The 27,007-nt window shown below is 35.2% G+C and overlaps 1 protein-coding gene across 2 annotated transcripts in view; it reads left to right on the forward strand.

The window, feature by feature from the left end:
• The window catches only part of CYRIA (CYFIP related Rac1 interactor A), a 425,736-nt gene that overhangs the window by 145,036 nt on the left and 253,693 nt on the right, over positions 1 to 27,007 (forward strand). Inside the window, exon 1 of one of the 2 annotated variants that reach the window (XM_052664974.1) lies at positions 1,323 to 1,326. The exons of the other annotated variant lie outside the window; for it this stretch is intronic. The gene's annotated coding sequence lies outside the window, so the exon portion shown is untranslated. Of the gene's footprint in view, positions 1 to 1,322; positions 1,327 to 27,007 lie in introns of those variants that run through there. 2 annotated transcript variants of the gene reach the window in all.

Here is a 27,007-nt window from a genome sequence, read left to right on the forward strand (position 1 = left end):
TTATATCTATTAAGATATTCTATCTACTTTATCTTTTATTTTTACTGTTCCAAATTTATTTTCAATATTGCATTTTTATATAAATTCCTAATATATTTTTTTTCCAGCTTGTTATAAACAATTGTTATAAACAATTTCACAATTATATTTGAAAGTTCTCATTTTGCCTGTTGCTTTCAAAGTAACAAGGTTATCCAGTTGATGGAAATAATTTCTCTACATCATTTACCTCGAGCATACTCTTATAGCTTCATCTGTCAGAGCAATTACTACAAAGCATGAAATTAATGATAACCAACCTGAATAATGTGCTTGGAAATGGGATTGTTTTGATTTCTCTTTCACTAATTAACACTTAAGCTTCTTAGATTAGTCAATACTCCTCTCTTTCACCAGATACAAAATTGTTTGGATTAGCTCCTGTTAGGCCCATGAATTTAACAGCTAAATATGTGAAGATCTGACAAATATAATGACTGCAAACATTTATGCAGCCTTTACCTCTCCTTGCTGGATTTAGGGAATTTGCTGCCCTGAGAATTCAGAATGCCAAATTAAAAATGTAATCTTTGCTGTTATCAGTGGCCTCTAGAAAATATTTTTCTGTTAACTGATCCACACACTACTTTTGTTGTTGTTGTTGTTGTTTTCATTGGATATACAGCTCAGGCTACATTCTTACATCCATTTTGTACTTTTCATTTGTTCTAGTAGAAAATGGTCTGTGAAGGCCAGACCCTCAATTTATAGAGCTGACACTATTAGGTGAGGAATTCAGTGCCACACTTTGATTTCACCTGCACTTCCAAGTCAGATGCCATTCTGTCAGACTGCCCCTCTGCTGCCATCTGTCACACAGCAACAAAACATAACAGAATATTGTTGGAAAGATTCAACCTCTGTTACCATAACACCAACATCCACCTCTGATGTTATGGAACAACGTAATAAAGTAAGAGGCATTACTGTCAGAGTGCTCGAAAAATTCATCAAAACCTTTTGGCTTTACCTCAGAGTAAAAAAAAAAAAAGTGATGCAGATTTGGTTAATTAGAAATGAGCTCTTTGGAAATACAGTTGTTTGCTAAATACTTCTGAGGTTTATTGTTGAGGTTTATTGAGGATTTCTTGTTCATAGAAGGGGAGTTGGACTGATGACCTTTAAGCTTTCCTTCCAACTCAAACAATTCTATGATTGTATGAGTGATTCTATAATAATCAGTTTGATGAGAACTGAGAAACACCCACTTCAGAGCTAGCACTGCTTTCACAGGAATTGTAGGACATCACTCAGCCAGGATGACTTGAGCTCTGCTCCTTTATTTCCATTCTTACTTCTCAAGCTGTTTCTGCATGCAAAAAAAAAAAAAAAAAAAAAAAAGGTCAAACAAACAAACAAAAAAACACAAAAAACCCCCACAAAACAAACAAACAAAAAACCAAGAGAATCTTGCTGCTAAGGCACATTTTTAACTGTGTCATATTTTTTGTTGAGAGAAAGATGATGGACACCACATTCCAGCTCTCAATAAAAATGTAACCAAAGGTATCATTACCATTTCAAGGTTCTCTGTCTAATAGGGCTGAGAGAGGTGCATAAACATTTCACTTATCAATACAAATTAATGGCATTAGAAGAATGAGTCAAACAACAATTCATAAATCTGTATGGTGCTAAATGACATTGTAATTCGTCAAGTCAAGGGCGAGTGGAAAATAACCAGCCTTTGAGTTCCAGCTCACTGCATCTGCAGGAAGGGTGAGCCTCGCCTCCTACAGCTTCTAGCATCTTGTATGTGTAGATTTGTATTTCAGACAGCACCTTTATTCTCTGATACTTTGATGAGTATGCTGTACAAACTAAGGTTATCCACTCATCTAAAAAAATAAAAAAATAAAAAAAAATTGGGGATTTAAAAATCTATGAAGAATGCACAGTATGGCTTTCCTGAATGCGGCTTGATTTCTCATCCTTCTAACAACAAAGACAGCGATTGACTGAGCCCTGGTGCAAGGTTGATACACAATCAGCACAGTGTATCTCTTCAGTGGGGTCTGCTTGGTGATGTAGTGCAGACTGCTGTGAACAAGGAATATCATTGTTTGCACAGTGACATGTTGCTTGATACTAAAATTCCTTTCCCACATAGATCCTGACTTGCTCATAAGTAGATATGCTTCCACACAGAGCAATTGGGAGGTTGGCTAATCAAACAAGCAGTCAGGAATAAAATGATGCTAGCCAGTGAGAGGTAGCTAGCAGCTGTGAGGCTGCTTACATTTTAATAAAGCAAGGGAAATTAATTCACGTATATTGTGAGGCAGATGTAGTTGCAGAAGCAAAGAGGTACAGTGTTTTACTGCCTTCAGACTTCCCTGTTGGTCACTGCAACCCAGTTTTTAGTCTTAGCAGCTACAGTTTATTTTGATGGTCCTTTTCAGTGTCACAGACCACAGATAATGGCCACTTAGAAGAAAAATACAGTCTTCCAAGAGCAGTTAGTTCAGCATATAGTATTCACAGGTTACCTTTAGCTGTGACGCTTACTTTTTCACATAGCCATTAGGTGAATAAACTAATATGAACATTCTAACATTTCTGAAAGAGTTAAAAAATATTGTCCTTTTTAGAAATGAATGTTCAGACTGTATTATTTGGAAGGCATGTTTTTCTGTTATGCTGTTGTTGTTCCATGGAGATTAAGCTGAACACAAACTATATCCCAAAGTTAATGACAGCAGAATTGTATACTAACAGAAACAGTACTAGAAAAAAGAAAATATTATATTTGCTTCCACTTTGAGAATCATCAATAGCATTTATTGACTCAGAAGAATAACATGAAATTGTGAAACAGGAGCTTATGGCAAACACTGTACAATCTTGCAAAAGGGGTAAAAAAAAAAGCACACAGAGTACCACACTCCCATATTTGTATGGACAAATAAACTCAGCGCTCAGTGTTTGGAAAAATGATCAAAAAGTTCTTGATGTAGTGGGCCATTTAGTCAAAGTCACCACATTTCTATGCTGGAATAAATCCTTATTTTTTTTTCCCTAACACTCAGGAATAACTGAAACAAATTATAAATTAAAAAGGACATTGAGCATGATAATTTTTTTATTAATCCCAATGATAGCAAGTATGATCAACTTGATTTTCTGGTTTTGTTTTTACATGTGACAAACCACAAAACAAATTGCATTTTACAGTAAAATTTCAGCCCAGAAAGAAAGTCCCTGAGTGTAGATGCAAAGTCAATTGAGTTGGGTAACTGCACTTGGTAGAGAGCTACAGTCCTACTTGCCTTTTTGCCCTTTTTTTGTTTGTTTGTTTTTTGGTTTGTTTTTAAGCAGGGAAATTTAAGGCAGAAGAGGGTAAAGTACTTGATCATACTACAGTTGTTTATCAGTGTTCCATTCTTCAGAGATATACATTTTATAGAAGCTAAATTTATATACATTTTCTAATGCATATTCTGACCATTTTGTATTCCACTAATTAATCAGGAGCAATCAAGAAGAAAGAAATAGAACTTTATCCACTGATTTCTACTGCAACATTAAATGATGGAAACTAGAACTCTTTTTTTTTTTTTTTTTAAGTTTGGCACAGTCAAACAGTGACAGGAAATGTACTGTAAAAGAGGCTACTGCTAAATTGTTGTTTACTGACTTTATATTCCACTTACTGGCATGGAATGGGATCTTATATCCTTTTAGGAGACAATATCTAATAATTTATGTATATTTTAAGTTTAGAATTGTCCTTTACAGCAGTAATCTGTAAATGTTTTCTGGAATAATTTCAATTTTTTTTTCCCAAGATATCTACATAGTCACTATAAAAATATCTGATACTGTCGAAGTCTGAAATTACTTTTTTAGCTATAGAATTTGGCATGCATTTCCATGCATGCACCAGAATGGCGAGGCCGGACTCTTTTCAGTGGTGATTGGAGACAGGACAAGGGGAAACGGCCGGAAACTGCAGCATAGGAAGTTCTGCACAAATGTGCACAAGAACTTCTTTACAGTGAGATGACGGAGCACTGGAACAGGCTGCCCAGGGAGGTGGTGGAGTCTCCTTCTCTGGAGATGTTCAAGACCTGCCTGGATGCCTACCTGTGCGACCTGCTGTAGGGAACCTGCTTTGGCAGGGGGGTTGGACTCGATGATCTCTGGAGGTCGCTTCCAACCCCTACAATTCTGTGATTCTGTGATTGTTTGAGGATCCCTCTTCTCCTTTGAATCTTTCCATGAGAGCACACTGAGAATGCTATCAGTCTTTCCTTCATTCTTCTGTACATTTTATAGTATTAATGCCTCTCTTGGGCATGCTGATTCTATTTCATGAAACTTAAATTTGCATGTAGCTTAAATTTATTCAACAACTTTCTTTCTAAGACTTTTAGAGATATGAGCCTGATCTCTTACTGTTTTTCCTGAGGTCAAAAAAAAATTATGTTAATTTCAGTTTTTTCTTTATCATGCAAAATGTATTAAATTCTCTGAAAAAAACATTGAATATAGCCAAACACAGTAGCTGTACTATTGAAATCAGAAACACGTAGGGACCAGTGTCCTGGAATGACTTTTACCTACACCAGTCAACGGCTAGAGGAAGTCCCTGACAATACTTGCCCTGTACCAATGACTGCTCTCCAAAATGGTTCCCCAAGAAGAAAGGAATCAGAGTGCATCATGAATCGTTTCCACACAGACCATTTGGATGTCATTACTCTTCTGCTGGAGGGAAAGCATTTTGGTATAGTAATGGGTTATTACATTCCAGCCTCAGTGACTAGAAATGCTCTTCACCAACTTTGCCTTCACTGGTGTAGAAGTAGCGTAGTTATGAAGGAGTATTTGTTAGTGCTCAGACCGGCTGTGTTTTTGGGAAGTAAAGGTGCATACGAGTTCACAGGGCTTTAGATCAATGAAACTTGCCTCTGAGATTCCTGTTTAACTGTGAGATGTCTCTTCCTGTTGGTGACAGAGGGTAGGAAGCCAGCTTACAACTCCGTGAGAATGCACCTGCTAGGATGGTGTGATGAGCTGCACTAGGACACAAACAGGGACAGCTGAACATTGACTCTGGACTCCTCCTTTCATCTGGAACACGTATTCAACTCCTCACTCAACATCTAGTTCCTTGTCCATCCAGTATAAATTTCTTCTTTACAAGATCAGGTCATGCTTTTCAGTAGTTGAGCTTTGGTGGAATTGCAAACTTAAAGTTATTGGTTTTGTTTGTTTGTTTGTTTGTTTGTTTTTCCCAGCTAGATAACCATATCCTAACCATGCTTCCCTTTATTGTCTTGATATTTTACTGCTCTTTCATTTTTGTTATCTCTATCTCAATTATCATTGTTACTTCTAGAATGAAAATGAACTAGATATTATGCTTATTTCAAGCTGGTAGTCTCATTACCTTCTGCAGTATTCTCCACTGTTTTCATAAAGAACTCATCCAATCTAGAGATGTTCTTATCATCCTTACCATTCCCACTATGTATTTTTTGCAGGTTCTTGCAAAGTGGGAAAATTCCTGTGCTGGGTTCTCACAGCTTTATCCAATGCCAGGAATCAAACTGAGTTGTGATATTTACTGTTGCATCCAAACTGACATTGAATGTATTTGATTTTCAGCCTCAAATCTTTCATGGTAAAGCTATGAATATTTCATAACATCCAGAGTGTCAGAAAACTGCCTTTTCCTTTTGAGCACTACTAGGTGATTTCTCTGCTAGATGAATTTTAATAATTGTTTTGTTAAGTGTGGATTCTGTTTCTTCAAGAAGCCTGTTTTTAAGTGCTTTCTTCAAGACTCCATTGCAATATTCCCATTAAGATGTCTGGGATGAAATACATCTGGAGAATTCTAGCCAAAAGAAAAAGGCGCTAGCAACCAAAGCAAGCCACTGCAATGTTTGTTTGTCCCATTATATGCTATTTCCTCCAATCACAGTTATTTTGTCTATTTTAAAAGACTTGGTTACTTGCTTCAGTGATAACTGTTTAGACTGGACAATGATTCAGTAATTTCTTCTAAATTTCGAAGTTTATAAAACTGTGAGCATTTTAATCCAACACCCATTATTTTGCTCACAACTTCCTTTCACCTGAGGAAAGCCACTGTTCAAAGTTCCCTATTAGTATTTCAAAATCATCTTCTGAATTAACAGAAAATAAACTGAAGTCAATAATCTTCCAGAAAGTTTTTTCCCTTTTCTTGCTAGTGCTGATCATTCATCCTTGTGAAGTGAGCTTAGATTTAACTTTCAGTCATTTCTCACATTCTCAAATAACTTTCTTCTTTACAAATTTTCATTTAAGTGTACTTTCTTAACTTAGTACCTCATGCTGTTCAGAAATCGGTCAGGAGGCGACTATTCTGTGGCTTTGTTTCTAACTCATGGTCATTACACTGTGTGAACTTCTACACATGCTAATAGCTTTGCAAAAGATCTGTAAAGTACCCTACTGAAGAGACATCAGCCTAAATCCAAGGGCATTGAAAAAACTTTAAGAATTCTGACAGAAAAAGAGAACAAGGACCACAGTGATCTGAGAGGACTTCAACCAGATAAAAGCTCCCTCCTTGGATGCTGTCTGTATGTGAGCGAATTTGGCTAAGACTAGAGAATCCTCTTGTTTTGTCCAATAGTCAATAAAGCCAGGAAAATAAATGCAATGGCACAGTCTTAAGCAAAACAACTGGTTTCAGGAACCCCAGAGATGACTCTGACAGAAAGTGTCAAAAAACTATTTGAAAATATGCTAAAGGACATTGCAAGCTCTTTGTATGAGTGACAGTTTTATGCAAAAAAAATATTTTGGAGAAAAAAACCTTGGGATTAGTGTAAAAATTCCTATTGATACAGCAGCTTTTTTCCTAGTCATAACCTGCATTTAATGCTTTTTGGAAATACTTTTATTTTCTCACTTGCATTTCTTTTTTTTTTTTTTTTTTTCCCCCTGTTTTTTCTCCCTTTGGCTCAATTTGTTGTTACTCTCACCATTTTATCAGTCTACTCTCTATTCAGTATATAGAAAAGAAGTGGAACTAGCCTGTTTGCATATATTTCATTCTTCTGTTTCCTTTCTTTAGCTATGACTTTGGGGAACAATAGAAATTATTACCTTACCATAGACTTATTTTGACTCTCAGAATTTCATTTAAAGTAGACAACAGTTTTGTAGATTTTTTTATGGGAAGTCATTTTCATATTTGGACCAGTGTCAGAAAGATTTTTTATTTATCGTCAGATTTTATGTCAGATGTGATAACTCAGGATAATTTTTGTCAAAGGCTTCAGATTATGTGTAAATATTTTCTATACTTCATCATTTATTTCATTTGTTGCTCTGCTTTGGAATCTTTTATTAGCTGATGTCCAGATTGATAGTGTACATGCAGAAAAGAGGGTTGCTAAATTCCCAGCATTGTCTTGATTCATACTCTGGTGGCTCTTCTGTTCTACCACGCTCAAGTTGCTGCTATTACTATTGCTACTAAAACTACAAACTGATATTTTGTTTCTGATAGTTGTGGTTATATATAGCTTCTAAGTGTGAGATTCCATTTATCTTTATTTTATTAAATTGTTCTCAAGATTATAGAAATTGGTGAAGTTCTTATTAATAAAAATACAACATATGGCAAAAAGAAGGCTCTGTCCAACTAAATCAGTGTCTGTTATTTTCTAGCATGATAAATTCTAAGGGCTAAGTTTTTCCATGACATTTTTGCAAGAATCAAATAAAGAAGGGAAATGTCCCCTCTGTACAAAAATTACAACTACTCCTTTTTCTGTATTCTCAGTATCAGAGAGACAGATTTGGTAAAGCCACAGTTCAAATTAGATATTTCACATCAAAAGTTTTTGACATTTTAAAGGCAAATTAATGAAAGTGTTTTGAATCCCAACACTTAAGAATTCTGAAGGCGTTCAGCACAGCAGGGAATTGGGCTGAATTACTCTGTATCAAAAAGCAGAAACAGAGCAGTCTCATTCTTGCTAAGAGTTCTCCATGCATTAAAGCAATCCTATGAGACATACAGGTTTAATCTTGCAGGCCAAATATGATTAGCCATGGTACATTTGTGGTTACATACGTGCTCAAATTTGTGCTACAAAACATTCTGAGGTGACGCTGATTAACATTTTCAATGAATTGAAATTTGGGTGCATGAAGTCCTTTCACAGATTTTAAATGGCATTTATCTTATTAAACTAGAGCTAGTAGCATTAAAATTATTTTTCATTCATTCATTTTCTAAGCCATGTTTTCTGAGTGTTGGAGCCACCGAAAGACACATCGTTATTTAGTTTGGTTAAATAGGCAAATACACAGCTATTCATTCATCAATAGAATGCAGCTGAATCAAAGCTAGTTATCAGACATCTGAAAAAAAAACATTTTGTACTTGATAAATCTTAATTTACAAGTTCAAATACTCTTGACCTGATGTGAGGTAAGATAAATTTGTTCCATGTGGATAAGAATGAAATATTAATGCAAGATAGCAAACCTTGCTGTAAATGATACAATGACAGCTAAACTCATCTGAGCACATAAAAATATAAAATATATAACTCCATTATGACAGCCAAGGGATGGAAAGAGGATATGCACAGAATGTGTGTATTGGCAAAATTTCTAGTTATGAAAAACTGAAAAAAAAGTCATGAAGAAATTGTTTTGTGGATTGCTGAACTTGGAATATACAACAAGACATCCACAGAGGGCTGGCAGATTTGACAAGGTACTTCTAAAAAATCCATGTGCTTTTCAAGTGGGAAGTGGAGGAAGGGTAAATTATACCAGGCATTGTAGAACTCATAGAGACTTGTCTTTAGTTAACAAGATCACATTTTTCCTCAGTGGACTTGATACAATTATCTGCATATCTGCTGATTGCTTGACTGAAGAGATCCTTTTTTGTGTAGTAGATATGACAGGGATGATAATTCTTTTTTGGTGAGGACACTGGAATTAAGGTATACCCAAGAATCCTGCTAATATATTACATGCTTACGAAGGAGCAGGTGGGTCAAGACCAGTTGAGTCGAGAGCCACATTATTGTGTGGATAATTACATGAATGCCTCCACTTCTATGCTTTTGAAACTTCTGTTTTTGTTCAGTACTGAGAAATGTCACTTTGCCTCACATGCAGAATACAACTCTAATTTCTAATTGTAAGTTTACCTCTGCCAGTAAAGAAAAAAAAAATAAAAAAATTTCCCTTCCATTCTAGAAGAAGATTTTTTGAAGAGATTTGTAACATTTCAACATTAGTCTCCAGCAGCAGTAATCCATATTATGTCTTTTTGCAGGACTAATTTAATAGTAGGAAGTTTCATTCCATCGCCTATTCATCCCTCGATACTTTATCAGCATTATTCTTCAGATTTTCTTTGTAACCATTTTTATGGCATCTGTGACAATCTATGATGGTTTGAAAGAGAGAAAAGAAATATAAAAATTGTTAAAGGAAAAATCAATTCAGTCAGAAAAGAAAGAATACATTAAAAAATGCAGAAGGCTGGTTAAAAAATACTGTACTGGAGATACAAAAACTGCAACAGTGGAGCTCAAAGCAAAGAGAAATGAAGAGGAAGGTTCATGGAAAAAAAAAATTAAGGGAAAATTTTAGGTTTTATCCATTCTGTTTCATTCTACTCTTCTGCTGTCAATTCGGAAAGAAGGAATTATTTAGCTCTATGTAAACACCTCAAGATTTTGCCTGTTAAGACTAACACACATAAAAATGAGAAGTTGCACCATTTAAGATATGAAGTGTTTTAGGTTAAGCTTCTTTCACTTGCGCAGCCTGTGACTCCTAAATCTGCATAATTTCAACAATACAGAAGTAAAAAGCAAATATCATTTAAATTATATGAATTTAAATTAATCTGCTGGGATCCAAATATAATTCTAAGTTTGAAATATAAGTAGGTCGCTCCAGAAGTAATGCTTCCTATCTATTTCCAAAGAAACTAAGAACAGTACAATAGCACTATTTGATAGAGCAAATTCTCAACTATAAAACACATTTTTCAGCATAATCACAACCATTACCTATGAATTTTTTCCAGCCATGAATAACAACTTGCATGCTTTATTCTATGATCACAATTATAATGCAAATGTTACGAGATACATAATGCTTTGTCTAGTAGTATCACAATAGTCTTCTTCAGGGAGCAAATTTCTTGTCCTTCAAATTAGCATTTCCAAGACCAGTACTTCAAAACATAACATTTTCTTCAGAAGCTGATTGTGGCCCAATATAACTGTAGACATTTATTGAATGACTGTTCAAGAATGTTGCTTTAGAGGGAAACGATAAAGAGAAGCTATGTAATGTTTTCTTGTAGAATCTCCATCCTGATGATATACAAAACCCAATTTGACAAGTTCATGATCATCCTGGTCTAACTTTGAAGTTAGACCTAACTACAAATTTAGTGTTGATCTCATCAGACGCCTCCATTCAGCCCCTCTGAAAATCTGAAACCTCACTATCTTATCTACTAGATGCTACAACTCTACACTAGACTTGCTTCAGTCTTACTTCTTCATGTGCTGAAGTGCAGATCTGAACATTGACAGGAATCCTCCAGGCAATATATGGTATTCACATATTAAATCTGCAAAACCTATACAAAATCAGAACTACCAGTAGACAGAGCTCTACAGACTAAAAATGTACAACCCACTGAGCCTGGCAAGCTACTCGCTAATAAGAGTAAGGGTATTCCACTAAATTTACATTATTTTTTTAAATTTTAATCCTATGTATAACAGTAATAATGTAGCACAGCTTTTGTAGTACTTATCAGTTATAATGCACAGCTTGAAAAAATTAGGCTAATACATTAGCATTTCAGTGACCAGTCCAATGACTGGTGGCAGATGGGACTCTCATCAGAAGCATAGTTTACTAATCCCTCAAGTCACACAGTAATGCAGCTCAGATAATTGCAAAGGTAACTATCTGATTATTGTGACACAGGTATGTTAATGCAACATAATAGCACACATTATAATACTATGTAAAGTGAGCTGTAACTCGCCTAAATTGCTTGTAGCAAGATACCTAAATAATTTACATTACTCAGGCACCTATAAGCTGCATTACATAAAAAAGTGTAAGTTTCTCCTTAGACTAGTTATCTTGCAAATATTATTCAAAATATTCCAGTATCTAGTTGGTTCACCCTAAAGCTATACTACAACTAGTAAATAAAATGGTACAGGAGTTGTTGCTACATACCTCTCTACAGCTTAAACATCTCAGATCACCTCCCCAAAACCCAGGATAATTACATCCAAATTATTTTGCAGGAAAGTTCTCAGGCCATGCTACCGCCTTCTATTACTTCTACCATTTCCAGACAGACATACTAACACCTTTAGTCATTGAATATGTAGCTTTGATTTCAAAGATACCTTTTTGGCACCCAAATATCCATAAAGTGCATAGAAGCTAACATGTTGCATCACAGAATCACTGGAGGGTGAAAGAAATGGTTACTTAAATGAACTGGGTAAAATATGCTTATATGAAAAAAAGAAATCTAACAATATTAATTGATGGCAAATGCTTAAGATAATTCTTGGTGTATTAATATAAAGTTGCAAAGGCGTCAGAAAATTTAAACCCAGGTATAAAATATAGTTTGAAAGTATTTCATTTCACTCTTTAACACCTTGGCCTGAAATCTGTCCTGGTAGCAGTGATGTTTAATGAACCGAGGCTTGTATTCTACGTTAGGAGACTTTTTAGTGTAATATTAAAATGTAGTATCTCTGAAGCCCATTTTCTTACTTCAGATGAAGCTGCACATAACCATGATAAAGCACATTCTTAGCCAAGCACATTCTGTATTGTTGCAGTAGTTCTATTTACCTAATGGTACACAGAACAATGGAAATCATCAGTTTGCTGATTTAGCCAGTGAAGCTAAATCACCCAAGCAGGTAATCATCACTGCTTGACTTAGCTACAGAAAGCAAAGCAACCTGAGTACCTACAGTGAATCCACTTGAATGTTTCATCTTTACATCTTATTGCTATCATACGCTACTAGTTTGTTGTTCTTATCTGGCCTCTTCAGTAAGATTCAAAACACCCACTAAACCCAGTTGTGAATCTTTTACCCAAACAAAACAGAAATTTCTAATTTATATTTTAACTTCGGAGAACCAACATGAAAAGAGATTCTGTAAAGTAAATAATAAGATATTAAATGTGCTGTGTCTGTGAACTTTAATTCTTATATGCATGCACACAATGCTAAGAGCTAAGACTGGAAAAATAAAGGGGAAGATGTGACTTTCTTAAAAAAGAAGTTAAAAAAATAATTTGAACTTCTGCTCCACAACACTTGGTCTTCATTGTGGTTGTTGTTCCTTTCCTGGAACTAGGTAGAAAAGGCTTAGCTAGGCCACAGAATACAGATACATCTCTCATACATCTCACTTGGTAGTGTCTTACAGTAGGCATCCCCAGGAAGCCCAGAATGCTGTGCCAAGAGCAAGGCGCAGGTGTCATATGCAATAATCTCTGCTACAGGCGTAAATACTTTCATGGAAGAAATAATTACTCTTTCCAGTCTTCTCAGAAGAATCCAAACTCCATCCTCAAGGCAGTAAAATCCAATTTTCCTTGCTAAGAAGCCAGAGCATACTCAGAACAATTGGTACAGTAGAATGTCAAGTAAAATAACTCCCACTGGAGAGATTCTCTTTAGATAAGGTATTTTTTTCTGTACACTACCAGCTGAACTCCTAGGTGAATCAGTTTGCTCTGTGGGAAAGAGCAGAGTGGAAACAAATACAAAGGAAATAGACATAGTAATACTAAAAGGCAAAGTGAAGAGAAAAATGGGGATTGGACTTGATGATCTCTGGATGTCCCATCCAACCCCTACAATTCTGTGAAAAATTAACTCCACTCAGCATTATTTTTGTTTTCATCACTGTTCTGTATCAATAAATTTATTATTTTGCTAATAAAATTTCACCTCCATAGCAGACTGTCAGAAAAAAATAGTTTTTAGGGATATAACATTGCAATGATTTATTTTCCAAATAGCAAATAAAAGTGTGGAAGACTTGTGATTTATCTAATAGATTAATTATATAAACTGAAGATTTCAGTATATGTGTAGAAGAGTTGTCGAAGTTTGTGTATAGGAATGATCACTAAAACTTGCAATAAAACAGGTTCATGGCATAATTTTGTGCTTTAATTGGATTATTTATTAAAAACATTTCTTTCATGTACAATTTAGTTTTCCAATTTTATGAAACAATTTCATTTTTTGAAATCATTTTTATGAAAAATTACGCATCTTCTTTAAAATATTGAGAGCTTCATCTCCAAGGAAGATAAACATACTGATGGCCAGTGTCCACAACAACCCCATTGATGTAAACGGTCCTAAGTTGAGCTCCATCTAGTATGTGAAGATAGTGGCAAGAAAACCAACAGCAGTTCCAAAGCTTGTTTAGTCAGCAAACAAGCAAACAAGAACCAGCGCTAGTGAGGCCGCACCTCGAGTACTGTGTCCAGTTTTGGGCCCCTCACTGCAAGAAAGATATTGAGGCCCTGGAACGTGTTCAAAGGAGGGCAACAAAGCTGGTGAGGGGTCTGGAACACAGGCCATATGAGGAGAGGCTGAAGGAGCTGGGAATGTTCAGCCTGGAGAAGAGGAGGCTCAGGGGAGACCTCATTGCTCTCTATAACTTCCTGAAGGGAGGCTGTAGTGAGCTGGGGGTCGGCCTCTTCTCTCGTGTCATTAGTGATAGGACCAGGGGGAATGGCTTCAAGCTACGGCAGGGGAGATTCAGGCTGGACATGAGGAAGTATTACTTTTCGGAAAGGGTGGTCAGGCACTGGAACGGACTGCCCAGGGAGGTGGTGGAGTCACCGACCCTGGGGGTGTTCAAGGAAAGACTGGATGTTGTACTGAGGGACATGGTTTAGTAGGAGCTATTGGGAATAGGTGAACGGTTGGACTGGATGATCTTTTAGGTCTTTCCAACCTTGGTGATTCTATGATTCTATGATTCTATGAACCAAACAAATGGTCATGCAATTTTTAAGTCCTGCCTGAACATGAATTAATTTCATTTATTGTGAGTTGGCAAGTATTAGGTGAAAGCTCTTCTAAGCTATGTCTGTAGTAAACCATCATCAGATGACGCTCCAAATCCTTTGGATTTGCCTCTGTCAGTGTTGTGACACTGAGGTCTTGCTAGCTATGGAGCTAAGTGAACTGAAATGAACAAACAAAAAATAATAGAAGAAAGGAAAATGAGTTTAAATTTATTATATACATACTTTTTCTTTGTCCACATCTAGACTACTAATGTACTCATTGGGATCAAAAAGTTCTCAACTCCTGCTTAAGTGAAAACTCTTTAAGCTTGCTTTAAAGATGACAAAACTGATTACAGATAAAGGAAGCCATGTTAACATGCAGAAATTACGATAGAAGGTTGAGAATCATCTTACTTAAGACAGAATATCCAAAGATTACAGATCTACTCTAAGCTCTTGGCTCTTTCTATGATCAGTGAAAGGAACTAGGGGCTCCAGAGAATGATTAATCTCAACTCTCCTAGACATATGTCACAGTGAGATGAATTGCACTCTGAAGGTGTCTGTTTCTTTCCTGTGACTATGAATGAATCACAAGATCTAAATCAGACTAGAAAACTTGAACTAAAAATTAATTAAAAAAAAAAACAAAACTAAATGGGAGCAGATGAATACCAGTGTCTTTTTGTTCTAACCTTTTTCAACTTAAAGTAAATAAATTATGTCAGTATAGTGTCTTTCAAAAGTATAGCCATCATCAAATTAAATTGTGAAAAAATTACAGATAAAGGATGTTTTATGGATTTTTACTGGCATCTTTAGCGTAGAGATATATTTTTTTTCTTTTCATGATAGCACTTTTAGAATAATATACATTAATTTATTTCACGCTAAATTGATGGTCAGATTCATCACAATTAAATTCATCAAAGCAAAAAGTTATCTACCTAAAAATTAGACTCCTATAAGTTAAGCATGTATTTTAGCTGTTTATGTAGACCATATGAGAGACACTGTTGAAATAAAAGTTCTTCCAGGAAATGAATCATGTCACCTTACAATAAATATCCACTGTGGGAAGAATAACTTGTCATTTCTAAGGAGAATTGCATAGAAGTTTTAAATACCCGTATCAGAATGAATTATCAGAAAGAGAAGGAGGCTTAAGCTGTTTTCTTTGCACATGGAGATATCATCAAAACCACACCCTATGGTATTTATGGACAACTTTGACCATATCAATACCTGTTAGAACAACAGTAACTCCAGGAACCAACACTCCACAATTTCTTGACACAGGTGATCACTAGCCCAACTAGAGAAGGTGCGCTGTGGCATCTGCTACTCATAAACAGGAAAGCACTGGCTGAAGATATGAAGGTAAAGGGTAGTCTTGACCGCAGTAACTATGAAATTGTGGAGTTTGAGATACTAAAAGAATTGAACAAGAGAAAGGGTTGAACTGTGTACTTAAGAAAGGCTGATTTTCTTTTTCAAGGACCTTCTTGGCAGAATCCTGTAGGAAAATAGCCTGAAGGAAAAGAGAACTGAGAGAATTTGATTTCTTCAAAGACAGCCTCCTCAGAACTGAAGAGGTGCTGAATTGCCTAGAGGAGACTGTGGTAGTGAAAGAATATGTGCCATAGAGTAACATAATCTTAAGTACAATATCACCCTCCTGGATGTGCACAAGTGAATGAGTTGTGATGGGATGCATCCAAGGATGCTTCTGGAGCGGGCTGATGTCACTGAAAGACTACTATGTATCTTCACAAACAATCACGGCAGTTGGAGGAGATTTATGATGATTGGAAAGTCATTGTTAACCATCCTGGTTTAGGGGCTGAAGGATGGTCTGTGAAAGCTGAGTGTGTGCAGCACATGGAAGAAAAGGTGCAGGTAAACCTTAATGCTTTCTGTGACTATCTGATCAGAACATATTCTGTTGGGCTGTGTTGGCAAAGTTTTGGTCTGAAATTTTGGCCTCTGTGAGTAGAACCCAGGTTGGATAATACCATGTCAGAGGACAGCTTGATCTAGCTGTACAAAGGGCACTGCTGAGCAGAACTCAGCTATGAGAGAAGCTGTGTGTGCTTTGGGAGACTAGACTGAAGAAAGGTAAAAACTGCTGCGTAACAACAGCTGGGAGAAGGGAGTGAGAAAACAACACAGAAACCCATTCTTGTCATGCTTGAAGATTCACAAAAGCAAAGTAAGTAAACATGAAATAAAGCACATTTTCTTAGAGGTCTTAGACTATAATTAGTCATATTCAGATATTCAGTCATGTGCTTCTGCTTTAGAAAATCAGTTCAGTGAAAATATAACTTTTTTACTATGAAAGGAATTTACAGACCTTTCCTGTATTTAGAATAATGTGAATCACCCAATAAGGCATTTTGCTCATTTCGGGAGCCAAAATAAAATCAAGATGTAATAGAATTAAACTTGAATTAAACTTAACTTTTGAACTGAGATTTCATGCACACATTATTCAACATTAGTTCAGAGTTTTGCAAAACCATAGAAAAAATGACATGAACTAAAAAGGAACAGAATAGAACAGAACAGAACAGAACAGAATAGAATCAAATAATAGTTCAGTTAGAAAGGATCTTCAAAGGACATCTTGTCCAACTTCTCTAAAACCAAATGCTTCAGCTTGAAATAAAATAATTTTTATCATCTGTTTTTAAGTTTGAGCAAGACAATATTTTCATGATCTTACATAACATGAAGTCCGGTTCACATTCTCACCCTCCTGGCCACTCTTTCCTAAAAAAAAAACCTGATTCCATCCCTGCAATATCTCCAGTCATGCAAATTAACCCACTGCATCTTTAATCCCAATCATATTGTAACCCTACAACTGCACACAGATTTATAATTTTGTATCTTTATTCTTGTGTGTACCTCAATATAGGCACTTCAGAAACACAAAAACATGATTGTATCCCAGAAGAGCTAGGAGAATTTCCACCTTAATGCTGCAAGTACATCTTTTTTGTGTATAGATGCTTAAGGCTGCCCCCCCCTTTAGTTCTTCTTTCTAGTTTTCAAGGTATCTCCTGTCCACCCCATCCGATACCCTTTGCTTACCAACTTGGTCCACTACTTCTGTACTTGAATGTAAGACATCATATCTTTTGCTCACTGCTCCTAGTTTAAAGCTAGTGGTCAAGTGGTTTCCATTTCTTCTTAGTAGTCCTTAGTCCCCCAAAAGTGCCTCATGGTTGCAAAACCTGAATTACTGAATTACAATACCTGAATTACTGTTGCAAACACTAGGTGTGTCCAACTAATAATCACAGTTTTAATTAGTTTATAGATTTTCTAGCTGCCCTGCACATTATCTTGCTAATATGAGGATTATATTAATTTCCAAGAAGAGATTTTACAATAAAATGTTATTAATTTTTTTTTTTTAAATTCTTATAAATTTGACGTTGGCATTAGGAATAGAATATTTCTTGGAAATTCAAATGAGTCTCACAGAGGTCAGTGTTCTTTTAGTATGAAAAGAAAAGAGAAAAAACTAAGTGTGCCTGCTGGGCTTGTGAATGCTTTACTCGCTGTACCCTGTTTAATGTAAATTTTATAAAAGTCAAGTAGACAACTGCTGAGAAACATGTAGTTTTGCTGTCTAACTGGGTCATATCCAAATATGTCACAAAGGGCAAGTTACTTAAGTGATCTAAAAATGATGGTCATGATCTGTTCTCTTTTTATCAACTTACTGCTCTGCCCCTCTAGTTCCTGGCACAGATCATCCTAAGGCTCAGAAACATCAGAAATATTGAGTTCAACCTTTGTAATGAAAAGGATTTATCTCTGGTGATGGAATTTATCTCATATATATATAGTGGTAGGACTCAGTTAAGATACCTACTTTTTGATAATTGACTTTATGGGATTATGGGTTTCTAAGCTTACTGCCAAAGGAAATTGTATCTATGCCATAAAGAGATTTTAGGAAATGATTAAACTGACAAGATGCTTGATTCAGTTGCCTGAGGTTAGGCAAGTATCTAACATGCTCAGGGGTTCCATAATCAGAGGTATCTAATACCTAAGGATGACAGCTATGTCGCAGTAAATAAATGAGACCTGCATCCCTCTGCAGGGACACCTGGAAGATAGACATGCCACATGTACATGTTCTGTGTGCAGAAGGAGTTTAAGGAGAGTAGCAGTTAGCAAGTTTTCCTGCCTAAAATCATGTAGGATGATTTATTTCTACATGATGTCTTTGCCAATGATTTATTTATATTTTCCCTAGTTTTCATTCCAATAGGACAGTGCAGCCACCTGCAAGAATCCAGTCTTCTTTTTTCTCATGACAGAAAGTGCCCTATAATAAGCATCACTAATGAGACACCTAAACCCTTGCCCTCAAAACTTGTAGGTACGCTTTGCTGATACATGAACAAATGAAATCACAGCTTTTATCTTTCTGGTGCTACAAACCTTGATCCATTTTTAAGGCTGTTAACTCATATAGCATATATAGATACTACAACTAAATGTAGGATCCAATATTTCCATTATACAGATGTTGCATTTTGAAAATTATTGCATCTATTCTGAATAATGCTCATACAAACAAATTATTTCTCAAATATGCTCTTCTTCAGCAATTCTTTACTGACACTTCTAAAAGGAATGCTTACTGAATTCACAATCAAAAAAGGCAAAATATCTATTTGAATATGAAAATCATGGATATTTCATTGACTATTGACTTTACTTATGCAAAAGGCAATTACAGCAAAAGTCTCTATCCTTTAAAGCAATATGAAATTTCACATAACAATAATTCTTAAATTTGTCCACACTCTCCAAGCATTTTCTTAAGTAAGCCTTGTAACACAGCATGCAATGTATTTACCAGCTGTTATGTACTTCTGGTACATAATATATTTTACTTCAGTTTTAAAACTACTTTAAACAAAGTACTTGCTACAGTACTAAAGTTTCACTTTATTTTCTGCAAATATTCAAAATGCTAACAATTATTTTGTTTTTCAATGATTCTTGTTTTTTTAAAGCCCGTCTCTCCATGGAATATTATCATCATTTTATGTTGATAAGAATGAAGAATTAAGATGGCATAGGGAGTCACTTTCTTTCAGGTGACTAATGGAATCAAAATGATTAGGACAATACACATTTCTTTAGTTCTCTGTTCTGAACCAAACACAAAAACCTCTTCTGTTCACAGGGATCTCATGGGCTTACCAGTCACACACATAAAATATTAAATCATATTTTTCTTAAGTCTAGAGGTATGTATTTAATTTACAAATGAATAGTCTTCAGCATTCCACTGCAACACTTTACTTCTACTCATGATATTTTTCAGTGTTCTTTCTGTGTGTTAAACCACCTCGAGTCTGCCCAAAGGAAAAACAGACTTACTATGTTATGAAACAATAAATAAGAAAATAATCATAGAATCATAGAATTGTTCAAGTTGGAAGGAACCCTAAATGGTCATCTAGTCCAATTCCCAACTCTCATGATCTTGTACTGTGGAGCACTTCACAGCTTATTAATGTTATGCTTCTTTCTCCATGTCAAGGTAATATTAAACTGGAGTTTTAAGCGACTGGCAAATGAGAACTTGTTTGAAACATAAAACAGATTCTAGACAAAACCTATGAGAATTACTATTGACATGACAGTCAGCATTCCTGGCAGTTCAGCTGAGGCTAGACTTCCACTTTGCTGGATTTACAAGATCCCTGGCAATGGCTTACTTTCTCTAGGAGGTCTCTAATGGCAATGGTTGTCTTTGTTGGCCAGATGAGTTTTGCTATTGCAGCTAGATTGCTTAATTTTCCTCTGGACACCCCTTCACAAGAGCTGTAAACTTATTAACTTCAGTGCATGCTATAGTTGTCTTCTCAAAGTGAGCATTGTTTTCTTCACATTCACTATTTATGGCATAAAAAGACTAGAGAAATATGTTGGTTGTAGCAGATAACACTTTGTATCTAAGAGATGATTTTAGCACGAGTAGCAGTGAACACGAGTAGCATGACCAGTGAAGATCCTCCAGATGAACTGCAGTGGGATAAAGCCAAAAAATTAAGCAACCTGAGACAGTGAACATCATTGCAGGATCAATATGGAGTGTTCACCACAAAATCAACCTTATTCTCAAATGAAAACACAGGTAAGAAGAAAAATTAGAAGAGGAGATATTGGCTATGTTGGAAGATACAGAAAGTTTTTACCCATCTATTTTCAAACAGTGATGGGAAAAGGTTGCAGGATATCTTTCAGAAGTTCATATCATGCATGTTCTTCTCCATCTGGCAGGATAAGCATGCAAATTCTGCCCCTGAAAACTGAGGAAATGGCAGCACATCAGAAAAAAAGACATTCCTTTGTTCCACATAAAGCTATTTCTCACGTGGTTGTGGATACAGAAGATTATAGGGACTTTTACGTTATCTCTTTTCAAAAGAAACTTAGTAGATTTAGATGAGTTTATTTGAATTCAAGAGCAACATTAATTTTACTTCATATAGATAGCTCACTGCTGCATATTCTAAACTCAAGTTATGTTATCTAACTAAAACAATTTTTAACTTAACTTTGATTTCAGGTTTTCAAACTCTGTTGTTTGCCTCATAAATTCTTGAATCCATGGCAACAAGCTGTGCATATTTCATCTTAAATATTATCTCACTAAAAAGTCAAACACTTGAAATGGAAAGCACTTTACATGTCAGAATTTAACTGTATTTCACATAGACAATTATGAAGAAGAAATCAAATGTGTAGTGACTTTACTGTTGGATGTATTGTAATTACACCTTTGCAGCACAGTGTACTTTTATGACTCAGTATTCTTAAAAATCAAAATCAAAGCACAGCATCTTCATTTATTAAATGCTAATACATGCCTAATAGGAAGAGTTAACTCTACAAATATTTAACAATTATACAGAATGCACTAAAGTGCTCTCAGCTTAATCAGTTTGTTTTCATCTTTTTATTTTAGTCTTCACTGTAATTCAGCAATTAGAGATTTCTCTGAATAAAAATGCAGGGAGAGGAATCAGCATATTATACACAAACCACATCTCAAAACCAAGTTTTGGTGAAACAGTACAGGCAGTCAAAAGAAGTGAGAATTACTCCTTGAATGTGATCTTCCAACCCAAAATAGTACTCTAGATTCAGGTAAACAAAATCATTTTTATGAAAACCACCAATATATTCTGAATTGCCCTCCGTAACTTTAAACAAATTTATGATTTTTTTTTGAATGATGGTTTAATGGAACCTTAAAATGTGCTTGGAAGTTTGGTGCAGAAAAATAGGGATATTAGAGCTGAGATTATAATCCAAAAATCTGTAAATTTTAGAATAGGTTGGAGTTAGCATCATTTTATATTTGTTACTAATGTAGAATTACCTTTGGGAAGACTTAGGAAAGTCACATCAAAATTCGAAGTCTTCATGTTTGAAAATACCATCCTCATATGTCTTTCTTCTGTAAGTCATATTAAATAGAGAATAAATCATCAGAGATGGTGATCATAAAGGAAATGGTCAGAATTATTTGCAGTAAAATATAAATAAGCAGATTTTGAGATTAGATTAATTTAGTTGAACATAGAATTCTCTTTATTGAATTTTTAAGGGAAAATATCATGCTGCTTTTTCTCCTTTTTTCCCAGTTGACAGTATTTTATAATCATCTTAATTCTACAGTTCTGGCAGTTCAGTTACAAACCTAAACACTACAGAAATTAATAGAATGAATGGGACTTCATACATCTTCTTTGTCTAAAAAGTTTTAAAATATTTCACAATGTCAGTACTTCAATAAATGTGAGCTTTGACACATACTCTGTTCATTAGTACACAGAATGCTGTGTGCATATTGAAAGATTTGCCTTGTTTTCTGGATGAAATGAGTCTCTCAAGATCTGGTATCCCGTAAGTAATTTATCCCTTACATTACCTGTTAGAAACTTGGCCCTGAATGAAGAAGAGAGTCTAAAACACTTGGTTTTGCTGATTTAAAATTGGTTATTCCACTGGAGGTTCAGACTGAAATCAAAACTCTCCACATTTGTCCTGGTTGTGACAGGAATAGAGTTGATTTAATTCCTCATAGCAGGCATGTTTCTGTTCTGGATTTAGTATGAGAACAACGCTGATAGCAAACTGATATTTTAGTTGTTGCCGAGCTAAATTTACACTAAATCTAAGGTCTTCCAGCATCTAATTCCACCCTGACATCAAGGAGCTGTGGGGGCAAAGGGAGCCTGGTGGAGATAGAACCAATATGGCTGAACCCAGCTGTCCTAAAGAATACTCTATGCCATGTGACATCATGCTGAACAAGAAAACTCAGGGAGACAGCCAGTGAGTCTGCTACTGTTCAGGAATTGGTTGGGCATCTGTCAGCTGGTGGTAAGAATGTGTGTTGTGTGTCACTTGTTTTGTATATATATATGTTTTTTTACTGTTTTTTTCGAATCTTTTTTATTTTTAGTTTTCTAATTTTCTTTCTTATTAAAAAATGCTTATCTCAAACAAGTTCTTGAACTTTCTATTTTTCTTTTTTTCGGGGAGGTATGTTCCTGATTTCTTAGAAGATATTCATCCCAACAGGAAAGTTGCCAGGGAATATCAAAGATGTAGATGAGCCTTTGACTGAGTAAACACTGGATAAGTTAGAGACCTTCGGCTAGGTTGGAAAAACTTAGAAGTCATTCAATAAATTAACAACAGAAAGAAGATAAATAAAGATGGATTACTTGTTCCTATAGCAGACTGCCAGAAGATAGAGTCAAAAACAAACAGGAAGAGATACTTTTCACAAGCATCATTACAATACAGAATCTCTTCCCTGGATGCACAGAGGTTAACTTAAAAGAAGAAAAAGATCAAATTAAAGAGCAAATTAAATAAATATAATGATAATAGCTATGGATTAGACATTTCTTGAAGAACAGATTGTTGTAAGACAGGAGAATGTACTAGGAAGTATCGTTTCTAATTTCTTGCTTGTAATCCTCAGCATCTGATACTTGCCCACTGCCAAGGACAACACAATTGTCTAGAAGATCTTACTTATTTCAGCTGCTCTAATATTCTTTATTGCAGACTAATTTCCCTTCCACCATCAGCCAGAATACAATTTGAATCTTGCAAGTATTCACAAGATTTGATAGAAATATATTTCAAGATTTCAGAAAAATCTTGTTGAACTGAAAAAAAAAAAAAAAAAAATCATTCTCTTCCCATTTTTTCTCTCTGCCATTTTACAAACTTCAGAAATTAAGCATCCAGTTTTATGTATGACCCATGGAATACCGAACACATAAGGGAAAACGATTGCAAATTTACATCTCATGATGAAATTAGTGACTTACTGTAGCACAAAGTTCAACAATCAGAAATCACACATGTATGCTTGATAAGGATTCTATATACAAGCAGATTTCTTGAACTTCAGAAAGTTGACTAATGTGAAGGTTCCCTACAACTTCTCTGCTCTCTACAACTACCTGAAAGGAGAATGCAAAGAAGAGGATCACAGATGACAAGTATTAGAATACAAGAAAATAGCCTCAAAATGAATGAAGGGAGATTTATATTGTTATCTGGAAGCATCTATTCATCAAAAAAATGATTAGGAACATGCTGTCTCAACTGTTCAAACAGTGGAGTCATCATTCTTAATTTAAGAGATATGTGGCCATGGCACTAAAGGACATGATTTAGTGGTGAGACTCAGTAGGTCATATTGATGGTTAGTCTTGATGATCTCAAAAGCGTTTTTCAACTGACACGATTCTATGATTTGACGACTCTAATTACTTTTCCTAATTAAATTTGGATTATCTTGTCATTTTGAAAGTGTTGTGCCACCAAAGAAAGTAAAAATAATTTTCATGCTTTTACTATATTACATTTAAGATTTTGCTGGACATTATCTTGTCCTGGGTTTTAAGAGTTTTTGTACAGTTTGCTATTCAGCAGATTGTGTTGTTGGCCCAGTAGTGCTTGAAATGGCCATTCTTATGATTTCCTATATTTATGGAAAATTAGGAACTTTATTTAGATTTTATATATGTCACCTTCCATTATATTGCAAACCATTTATATATCAAGTATCCTATATTAGAACACTGTATGACAGATATTTTAGTAGACCATTTGAGAGGCAAATTATTTCCTTATAGAGAACAAGAAACTCATTCTGTGCATGCTTTAGACAGTGCAATACACTTTTTGACATGTTTAACTAATTTCTTCTGTGTTCTCCATACAACAGATGTCATAAATACATTTTAGAAATAAAGTCACACTAAAGCAAGTAGTTGTAGTTATATTAAATTCACTCCCTATCCATTGTTTTTTTGCCTGAGAAGCATGGATGAAACAATAGTTTATTGATGGTGTATAAAACAGTTTTCCAATTTTCACCTCATAATGTCATTTTAAATTCATTTTCACATTTCATTTCCACGTGGATTCAAGCAAATGAAGTCTATAACTTTCTCTCTAACTACCATTATATGTCAATTCAGCTTAATCATTATCCTTTATTGTAGAAAATAAATTAACTCCACAAATAATCCCTTGGGATATCTGCGTTTCTAAAGAAACCTCTCTGCTTCTCCATTTATTGTTCTCCCATCTGTTAGTTCATCACTAATAAAGTCACATTTATAGGAATCAAGTGTAATGACTTCCATGCTAACTACATAGCAAAAGCTACACAGACAAGCCTATCCTGAAGTGTAAGGTGTCCTATTTGGAAGCATTGTCAGGTTCAGGTGTGGAAATAAATGAAGGAATTTTATTGCAGCCACCTCCTTTGGAGTGTGCATGTGCAAAACAAAGTTCATAAAAGCATTCGGTCTTTAAATTGTTCTTACCCTTTCCCTGCTGGCTCATTTCTCCAACTCCGAGATGTCTCCAGTTTGTTATTTCCTTCCTATGTGCTATAATTCTTTCATTCTTGGTTGTAGAATCCTTCACCTCCAGCGATAAGAATGATGAATAAATTTTCTGCTCCTTCTACCTGTACATAATAGGCAGTAAAGAATGATTGAATAGAGAAATGAATTTCTTCTGACTGCAGATATATGTGATCCATACTAGAATGTGCTGCCAGCCTTGAGCTGTTCAACAGCTTTATGTGTATGCATGTATTCAGAAGAGAATCTGACACCCTGCACACTCACTGGAAGGAGAAATCTGCTATGGGGCAACTTCTAGTCTCCCCTTAAATGGATCAAGTGATCAGACAAAAAATTCTATATAACTCAATGATTGGTTTTGTTCTTAAAATCCAAGATCATCAGTTTGAGACCAGTGTCTCCAATGGATGTGCAGGGAACTTATCTGTAAGTAATTCATTCTGAATCACTGTCACCTAAGCTGTTCACCTCAGGTAGTTGGCCTGACTCTCTCTTCCATAGTCTCCCTGTTTTCTGCAGTGACTTCAACGAGAAGGTTGTATACAACACTTTAATTTTATTATAGTGTCCCATAGCCAAAAGGATTACAACATCTAGTTGGGCATCTGTGAAAAGCTGAAAACATTCATGAGAAAATGCACATGTGGCAAGAATGTCAGATAAGCTGCTCTTGTATGCCTTCCTTCTATGCAAAAAATCTTCTTTATGATGTTTCTGTATTGAATGTCATTGAAACCTGAACTGGATTTCAAGCTTAAAGTATTCTAAAGGCTTCAATTAAGGTACTTAAATACAAATTAATTGCTTTATTGAACTACTTCATTCTTATAACTTGTTTTTAATCTTTAGGTTTCAGAGTAAAAGCTAGTTGGAAATAAGGAATAGGGTAATGTTTTTCTTCTTTGAAAATGTCTACATTCTCAGTAAAGAAACAAACCATCATTTTTTTACCATAGCATTATTACAGTCAGAATCAGTACATTTCATAAGGTGGCAAAACTGAGAGTCATTCATTATTGTAAATCATTTACATTTAGAGAATACAACAGACTGATGGGACTTCCATGCTGTGAAATAACAACTTAGCATCTTTTCAAGGCAAGAACAATTTTGCATGCTGTGCCATCAGAAAACACATTGCAATGGTTCATTTGAGGGCATGATATGAATAATATGAATCTCAAAACTACTTTGTGTCTTCAGTGGATTCTTTCTGTCAATAATGTTTATCTGATCCATTTAGTCTACTAATTTCTTTATGCCCCCAGATGCATTATTCATTAACAATCAACACCTCTAAATTGTACTCTAAAAAGAATATTAGAAACATTTTCTATATATGTGTGTGGAGAATTGTACTGGGATTTAAAAACAAATGTCAAGAAAATTGCAGTCAAGTGAAAACGACTTACTGCATTGCAGATCCTAAGCAACAGCTCCATGAAAAACAAAAGACTGCTACGAGCAGCACAGAAACAAGCAGCATCCAAACGCTGACCAGTGTACTGTTAAATTAGATTTCTTAAATGATCCCTGCCTGCTACTTTCTGTGTGTTGTACATACAGACACTAAGCATCTTTGTCTATTTTAGAATTGCTACGTGCAAATATTCAAAGATCATACAAGGAAATCCACTAGACAAATGGTATAGTACTTTAAATAAATCACATGAGGAAAGTAACTATAGGAGATATTGGTGCCTAAGGAAAATACATGTTGGTGTTCAAACTGAAATGAATATTATGCCTAAGTAAAAATGAATGGAGAAAGGATTTAAACTAAAATATTTGAAATTAAAAGCTGAAAAAGATTTTTTATTTTCTGTTTAAAAATAGATAAAATTGTTTCCCTGAAACTTCTGGACTTTGTGAATAATTACTTGGTTTAAAGAAATCAATCTCATGCTCCAAAATGATCTGAAATT

The sequence above is a fragment of the Tympanuchus pallidicinctus genome, unplaced genomic scaffold (genome assembly GCF_026119805.1).
Source record: "Tympanuchus pallidicinctus isolate F22 unplaced genomic scaffold, pur_lepc_1.0 scaffold1, whole genome shotgun sequence".
Classification (NCBI taxonomy): Eukaryota; Metazoa; Chordata; class Aves; order Galliformes; family Phasianidae; genus Tympanuchus; species Tympanuchus pallidicinctus.